The following is an 8,397-nucleotide window of genomic DNA, read 5'->3' on the forward strand; positions in this document are numbered from 1 at the left end:
ATTTTAGCTAGGGCGTCTATGTTTTTGCAGTGGGATGGTTTTTCAGAATATTTAGTGTCCCATTTTCTCACAAGTGAAAGTCCATGTGGTCACCTCATTCTGTTGAATTATATCCTTAAGATAAAATCTTGAAAGCAGCACTACTTAACTTCATCAGAGATTTTAAACATTTTGTATGCATTGTCAGATTGCTTTCCAGCCATTCTCTTGTCGAGTGGTGAGTACTACATTGATGTTTGTTTGTTCACTTCATGGAGACAGAGTGGTATCATAGAGTTTGGGCTTTCAATCAGCCAAATCTGACTCTCTCTCTTCCTATCCTCTCTCTCTCTCTATCCCTCCACTAGTTACATATATAGGAATTAGAGAAATTCTTACCCTTAAGAGTTTTGATGTGGTTTGAGATGCAGGAGAATTAATAAAGAAGGTACCACTTGAGAAGGAGAGAATGAAGATACATGTAGAACTTCTGGCTAAAAATGCTGGCTTGAATATTTATCTTAGTCTCTGCTCCCCCTTCAAACCTCACTGAAATAACAGTAAAGAGATTTTTTAAGGCAGAAAGCTTCAATGATAAAAGAGATCAGAGAAAAGAGCAGCAAAATTTTGTAAGTTGGAAAATTTATGAATGGTAGTTGATGTAGCAGATCTGAGAAAACAGTGTCTTAAACTGGCCTCGAGGAAAGCTAAGAAGGAAGCCCGTTCACACCATGGGTCCGTCAGAAGACTCAGGAATTGACAACAGCAAAGAGATTATCTTTGGAAGTGAGGGGTGAAGAGGAAGGAATTGGCTGAATATTTGTTTAAGAAGTAATTAGAACACCAAGTCCCTTCCCCTCTCCTCTGGAAAAGATAAGTTGAAGCCCTAACCCCTAGAACCTCAGAATGTGACCTTATTTGGAAACAGAGTTGTTGCAGATGTAGTTAAGATGAGGTCATGCTGGAGCAGGGTGGGCCCCTAATCCAGTAGGACTGGTGTCTTTATAAGAAGACAGCTGTGTAAAGACAGAATCCATTAAAAGAATTGAAATGGGTGCCTCTAAGGATCAGAATATGGGGTAAAGAGGAGCAGAGTCTAGTGGATTTTATAACAGTTATTGTAGAATCGTTTGACTTTTAAAACTCCATGCAAGTATGCATTTGACTTTAAAAACAATTTTTTTTAAATACAAGAAAGCAAGAGAATTGTTGGGATGCATGTAGGAGCATGCTGGAACAAGTCATCCATAGCTCGTTCAAGCTGCTTGTTGAATTTCCAGGAATTTTGTGAGCCAGTTGTTAAATATGGCCATTACTAAAAATTAAATTGTATAAACTTACAATTAAGTAAGCTATTATATTTAAAGCACAGTTACTCAAAATTCATCACTTCCTAATCATTTTACTACATTTTACATGATCTATGATCTTGATGTTTTTTGTATCTATTATATCTGTCTGTTGTGATATGTTGGTAACTTGAAAACATATGCAGTTCTTGCTTATTTCTTAAACTTTTTTAGTAAGTATAACTCATCTAAATAGAAAAACCGTATAAAGCAAATATGGAGTTTAATGAATTATTATAAGGCAAGAGACCTACGTAAATACCATCCATATAAGAAAAAGGACCGTGGCTGCCCACCCCAGCAGCTCTCCATCTACTCCTCCTCTCCTAAGAGTAACCGTACCTCTGACTTTTACGGTAATCACTTTAGTACTTTATAGTTTCATCGCCTAAGTATGCATCCATAAAGACTATGGTTTAATTTCACCCATTATTTTTATATGGCTTTTACCTCTTTTTAATCTGTAGGTTCCCTGTCTACCTCATTTTTCCCCCTTTTTACAATTAGTGGACAAAACTGGATTGTTTTTCTGCAGCATCTCCCGTGATCTGGACTTTGCTGATTGAATCCCTCTGGGGTAGCTTAACATGTTTTTCTGGCCTCTATTTCCTGTACATTGGTATGTGGATCTAGAGACTCATTCTTTATTATGAACAACAACGACCACAACAAAAACACAGATTCAGCAAATATATGTTGAACATTTATTGCATGCCTGAAGGGATGCTATAAGAATACAAAATAATTTTTAAGGACTTTCATTATTTCAGGCAACTGACAGAATCTTCTTGAGGGACACACTGTTATAGTTCACTTCTATAACCTTAACTTGGTCACCAACTCAGAAGGCATCTCCAAAAGTGTTATGCCTTATGTGTGAAATATATATTAACTGACAAAGGGACTCCCGATAATAACATAGAAGTAGTGCAGCGATGCCTTCCTGAGGAAATTATTAATTGCATAACCATTTGTACAGAAACCTGGTTTTCAGGGCTGGTTTTAATAATGGTACATTTACCAAGCACCACTGACAATGATTGCAAATTTCATAGGAATGGTTTGTAGGAACTCAGCAATAAAGGATTTTTTTAAAAAAGAGGAGAAAGTTTTATTACATGTTTCTAAATAATCAGAACCCTAAATTTAAAAAAGAACACAGAATATGATGATTCTATAACTTGATGCTCACTACAACTTTTTCCTATGATGAACCAATAATATAGTCTCCCTAACTAATGTTAATTATTCCTAGAATAATATTGGCAACTTGGAGAAATGTTAATTTGCTTAAAATCAAACATCAAGGCTTCCTGTTCATGAATAGAACTTGGCTAAATTATTGAAAGTGTAGTTTAATTTAAAATAGTTTTGTGGCTTATTCTCATAGTGTACTATTGAACATTTTATGTTATATGTATTATGTTTATAAAATTAAGGAAGTTTTAATAATGAGAACTTTCTTCACCTTTATTACTAATTCTTTGCTTAGAAGTAAGGCGAGATGCTCAAATCTGTGGACCAGGAAGATATGAAAGAATGAAGATTGCCCAAAAACTAAAAATTTTCAGCCCTACTCTATAAATTTACAGTATTTTATTCAGCTGTGACTCATAGAAATGACATTAAGTTTAAAATATTCATATGTGTCATTTTTAAAGTTCTCCAAAAGTAAGTCATTTCCTTCTGTATTTTTGGAAAAGTGAATATTCATTTCTTCCTGGTAATATTAAATTATGACAGTCTTTGGCATTAAAATTAACCTGTCAAATTGTATTCTCCAAAATTCTCCAACATTCGCAGAGATATGAGAAACTTGTAAATGAGAAATAATCAAGATAATGATGGTTATGGACCAGACTAAAAAAAAATAAATACCAAAAATTATACCATTCCATCACGGAATATTATGAAAGAATCAAACACAACCCAAGCTTATTTTGGATCAATAATTGCTATGTGTTTCTATAAATAGCCTCCAGTGTTAAAAGTTGTTGGATCAGCATTTCTGGAACTCTATGGCTAAGAACCATTATACTATGTGTTCCAGGGAGTTTTATTATGACATCATCTCTTGAGAAACTTTTAAATATTTAATTCATAGGTTATTTTCAGCATGCAATCCATTACTTTATTTCTCATTCAGAATACTTTCTCATTTAACACAAATAAGTTAATATCATTTTTTTAACATGCCAAAGAAAATAGAATCAGATAATAATATTCAGGTTTGCATTAATTTAAAACGAATGAAAATGCTCTGTACAAAGACCTATGCATCACCAATCCCTTTTTGCCTTCACAGATTATTTCTGAAGGCACAGCATCAAAGGAATATTATTTTTGACAAAAATTTTACAGTGTCACCCCCAGGAATATATTTCTATAGTTTGAGTAATTCTGGAATAAATTAAATCATGATATTCATATCTCCTTTCTAAAATCATACACATCTTTTTCTGGAAGGTTCTGGAAGGTAGCTTCTCTGTCTCCAAAATGTAGTTCCTCTCCCCAGCTGTGGAAGGTGCTATAGATACACCACACATATCACCTCACCTTTACCACTTTATTGTGTACAACCTTACTTCCAACTTACTAGCCCCTGACCACTGTTTATTTTCTTACCCGTAAAATTCTGTATTCGTATTCAATGGCATTATTAGGAAGATCACTGGAATGTACTAATGGCAAACTACTTTTTAAATTGAAACCTGGGAAAATGTGATTTTGTAAATTGTCAACATAGAGAGATAGGGAAGTACAAAAAACAGAGAAGAGTAAATTAAGAGACAAATACAAAACCTAGAAAAGGAATAAATATTGAGACCAACTGGTAAAACTATTGTTTTTTGTTTTTGTTTTTGGTAAGCAGACTTACTTTTGTTTAGGGCTTTCTACCGTGGAGCGCTCTACACAGCAAGCCGGAAGTGCCAGGAATTTATGCCCCTCAGAAGCAGCTCTGAGTCAGTGCCTGAGAGAAGTTGATGTACAGATATCCCAGCTCCTTCAGTCATTTGTGGAGTAACTGAGACATATATGTGTGTTTTATCCTGGTTCTCAGACTTTCCCCAGCACGAGTAAATTCCAGTCACCAAAAGTGGTAATGGCCTTATGATGCTCTCTATTGGCTGCCTTGCCTTCCTTGTCTTACTTCCCCAGTAACTAACACACTTTTTTTGTTTGTTTGTTTGTTTGTTTGTTTGTTTTAGTACCTTCTATTGTATGGATGTACCACATTTTATTTATCCATCAGTCGATGGACAACCAGAACAGTTTTCACTGTTTGACTGTTAAGAATAATGCTCTTATGGATATTTCTGTACAGCCTTTACCCCCTGCCTCTGGAAATCACTGATCCCTACTTATTCTGTCTTTGTAGTTTGTCTTTTCCCAGAATGTCATATGAGCCACACAGGTGTGTAGATTTTTGAGCCTAGCTTCTTTCACTTACCATAATGCATTTGAGATCCTTCCACGTTATTACATGTATCAGTAGCTCATTCTTTTTAATGCGGAATATTATTCCATTTTGTTGATGTACCGCAGTTTATTTATCCACCCACTAGTTGAAGGATATCTGGGTTCTGTCCAGTTTTTCACAATTATGAATAAAGCTACCATACACATTTGCATGCAGGGTTTTGTCTAAACACTCATTCTCTTGGGTAAATATCTAAAAGTGAGATTGCTGAGTGGTCTGGAAAGTTGTATGAGTTTCCCGTTGCTGCTATAACAATTTACCACAAAAGTAGTGGCTTAAAACAACACGAATTTATTCTCTTGCAGTTATGGAGGTCAGAAGTCCAAAACGAGTCATCAGTGGCTAAAATCAAAGTGTCAGTAGGGCTGATTCCTTCTGGAGGCTCTGAGGAGAGAACTTTTTTCCTTGCCTTTTTCAGCTTCTAGTGGCCACTTGAATTACTTCTTCAAGTGGAATATGGGAGGATGAATGGAGGCCCCTTCTTCCATCTTCAAAGTTCATCACTCCAATCTCTGCTTCCATCATCATATCACCTTCTCTTACTCTGACTCCTCTTATGTCCCTCTTATAGGGACCATTGTGATTACTTCAGGCCCATGAAGATAATCCAGGATAATCTCATTCCAATAGCCTTAACTCAATCACATCTGCAATTTGTTCCTTTTATCATGTAAAGGAACTTTCACAAATGCCAGGGATTAAAATGTGGGCATATTTAGGAGGCCATTATTCAGCATATGTATGTTTAACTTTGTAAGGAACTGTCAAACTTTTTCCAAAATGGCTACAACATTTAGCATTCCCACCAGCAACCTATGAGAGTTCTAGTTGCTCACATCCTTGCTTTTCACTTGATATTATCAGTCTTTTTAATCTTAGCTGTTCTAGAGGGAGTGGAGTGGTATTTCATATTGTTTTAATTTGCATTCCCTAATGACTAATGATGTTGAGCACCTTTTCTTATGCTTTCTGTCATCCATACATCTTCTTTAGTAAAGTGTCTGTTCAAGTATTTTGACCATTTTTTAGCTGAGTATTTGTGTTCTTATTGAATTTTGAGAGTTCGTTGTGTATTCTGCTTACAATTCCTTGATCAGATACGTGTTTTGAAAATATTTTTCTCAGACCGTGGTTTGCCTTTTTCTTTTTCATAACAGTGTTTCTCAAAAGCAGAATTTTGGTGAAGTCCAATTTATCAGTTTTTTATGGATTGTTCTTTTATCGTCAGAGATAAAAATCTTTGTCTAACCTAGGCTACAAGAATTTCCTTCCTTTTTTCTTCTAGAAGTTTTATTGTTTTCGGTTTTACATCTAGGTCTATGACCTATGCTTAGTTTATTTGTGTGCATGATATGAAGTATACAGTGAGGTTCTTTTGTTTGTTTTGCATATGTTCAGTGGTTTCAGCAACATTTGTTGAAGAGATTATTTTTCTAAAAATTGTCTTTGTACCTTTGTCAAAAATCAATTGACCATATATATGTGGGTTTACTTCTAGACTCTCCATTCTATTCCGTGGATCTGTGGGTTTATCTTTTTGCCAATACCACACTCTCTTGTTTACTCTAGCCATTACATCTTGAAATTAGGCACTGTGAGTCCTCTAGCTTTGTTGTTCTTTGTCAAAACTGGTTTGTTTGTTTGTTTTTTTGGACTGTTTAAGCTCCTTTGCTTTACCATGTTAATTTTAAAGTCAGCTCGACCACTTCTACAATATAGTCTTTCTGGAATTTTGCTTGGGATTACATAGAATTTATCCATCTATTTGGCAAGCGTTACTATTGTATTATCTATTACTGCGAAAACAAATTAGCCCAAAATTAAGCAGTTGCAATATCAAATATTTATTATCTCACAGATTCTGTGGGTCAGGAATCTGGGTACAGCATAGCTGGGTGCCTCTGCCTTAAGGCCTTTCACTAGGTTACAATCAAGTTATCATCCAGGGCTGTATCGAAGGCTCAAGTGGGGGATGTTCTGCTTCCAAACTCATTCATGTGGCTGTTGGAAAAATTCAGTTCCCTGAAGGCTGCTGGCTGGAAGTCTCCCTCAGCTTCTTGACCTGTGGGCCTCTCTGTAGAGCACCACACATCATGGCAGCTAGCTTTCCTCAGAGCAAGAGAGTGAGAGAGTGCTCAAGATAAAAACTACAGACTATTTGCAACCTAACCTGAGAAGTGACATCATTTTTGCTATATCCTGTTCATTAGAAATACATGACTAGGTGTAGCCTACACTCAAGGGGTGAGAGTTATACAAGGGTGTGAATACCAGAAAGCAGGGATCATTAGGGGCCATGTTAAAGGCTGCCTACCACACGCATCTTAACAGTGAGTCTTCCAATTTATGAAGACAGTGCATCATTATGTATTTAGGTCTTCTTTGATTTCTTTCATCGATGTTTTATAATTTTCAGCATACATATCTTGTACATATTTTGTTAGGATCATACCTAAGGATTTCATGTTTCTGGTGCTCTTGTAAACAGTGTTATTTTACATTTTAAATTTCCAATTGTTTATTGCTAGTATACAGAAATACAATGGATTTTTGTATATTGACCTCGTGTCCTATGACCTGGATAAACTCACTTACTGGTTCTAGTAGTTTTTTGGTTGACTCTGGGTTTTTCTACGTGGACAGGTTATTTGCCAATAGAAACTGTTTTATTTCTTCTTTTTTGATATCTGTTACCTTTACTTCTTTTTCTTGCCTCTTTTTTCACTGGCCAGGACTTTCAGTACAATGTCGAATATTGCTCACTATTCCTTTTTATGTCCTAGATATTTCTTCTAGATTCCTTCTGGGATGTGTTCTTTAAAAATTATTTTAATGATGTCTGAAAATATTTTTATTTCACTCACATTCATAAAAGTGTATTTGCTGGGTAAAATTCTAGGTTGATAGTTATTTTTCTTGCCACTTCAAAGATATTATTTCATTGTCTTCTGTCTACTGTTACTGGAAAGTCTTCTGCTTATCTTTTGTATTCTAAAGTTTTATTACTATGTGTTTATGTGTGGATTTATTTTAATTATCCTAGTTGGAATTCTTGGGTTTCTGCATCTGAAGATTTGTGTCTTTTGTACTTTCTGAAACATTATCTCTTTGTTATTGCCTTTTCCTCTGTTATCATTCTTTTCTACTTCTAGAACTCCAGTTAGAACATATATTGGACCTTCCCTATGATCTATTTCTCTTAACCTATAATTAATATTTTTTATCATTTTGTATTTTTGTCATATATTGGTAATTTATTCAGAGAATCTTCTTTTTTTCTTTTTAGGCGAGGCAACCCTTGGTTGACCTCATAGATTGCAAGGACCTTTTCAGCTTACAATCCCTTATTTTTTTATCATTTTTTTTTATGCCTACAACACCTGGTCTTCCTAGGTGGTCTCCCATCCAAGTACTAACCAGACCCAACTCTGCTTAGGTTCTGAGATCAGATAATCTTATAACTCTATAATTTTCTTTTTAGTTTTATCTGGATGTTTATAATATCCTTCGCATTTCCAATTTAAATGATCACTTTTTTATTATATAAACTCTGGTTGAATTTTCTTTCGAACCTACCCATCAGTTTTG

The 8,397-nt window shown here is 35.1% G+C and overlaps 1 protein-coding gene across 6 annotated transcripts in view; it reads left to right on the forward strand.

The window, feature by feature from the left end:
* CUNHXorf58 (chromosome unknown CXorf58 homolog) overlaps window positions 1–8,067 on the forward strand; it is a 34,288-nt gene extending 26,221 nt beyond the window's left edge. For 4 of the 6 annotated variants that reach the window (XM_036227134.1, XM_036227132.1, XM_016165748.2 and 1 more), the window contains one exon: window positions 4,201–8,067. The gene's annotated coding sequence lies outside the window, so the exon portion shown is untranslated. The remainder of the gene's footprint in view (window positions 1–4,200) is intronic. The other 2 variants (XM_036227133.1, XM_016165731.2) reach the window with 1 other exon arrangement.
* Window positions 8,068–8,397: the final 330 nt, after the last annotated feature.

The sequence above is a fragment of the Rousettus aegyptiacus genome, unplaced genomic scaffold (assembly GCF_014176215.1).
Source record: "Rousettus aegyptiacus isolate mRouAeg1 unplaced genomic scaffold, mRouAeg1.p scaffold_m13_p_9, whole genome shotgun sequence".
NCBI classification, from domain to species: domain Eukaryota; kingdom Metazoa; phylum Chordata; class Mammalia; order Chiroptera; family Pteropodidae; genus Rousettus; species Rousettus aegyptiacus.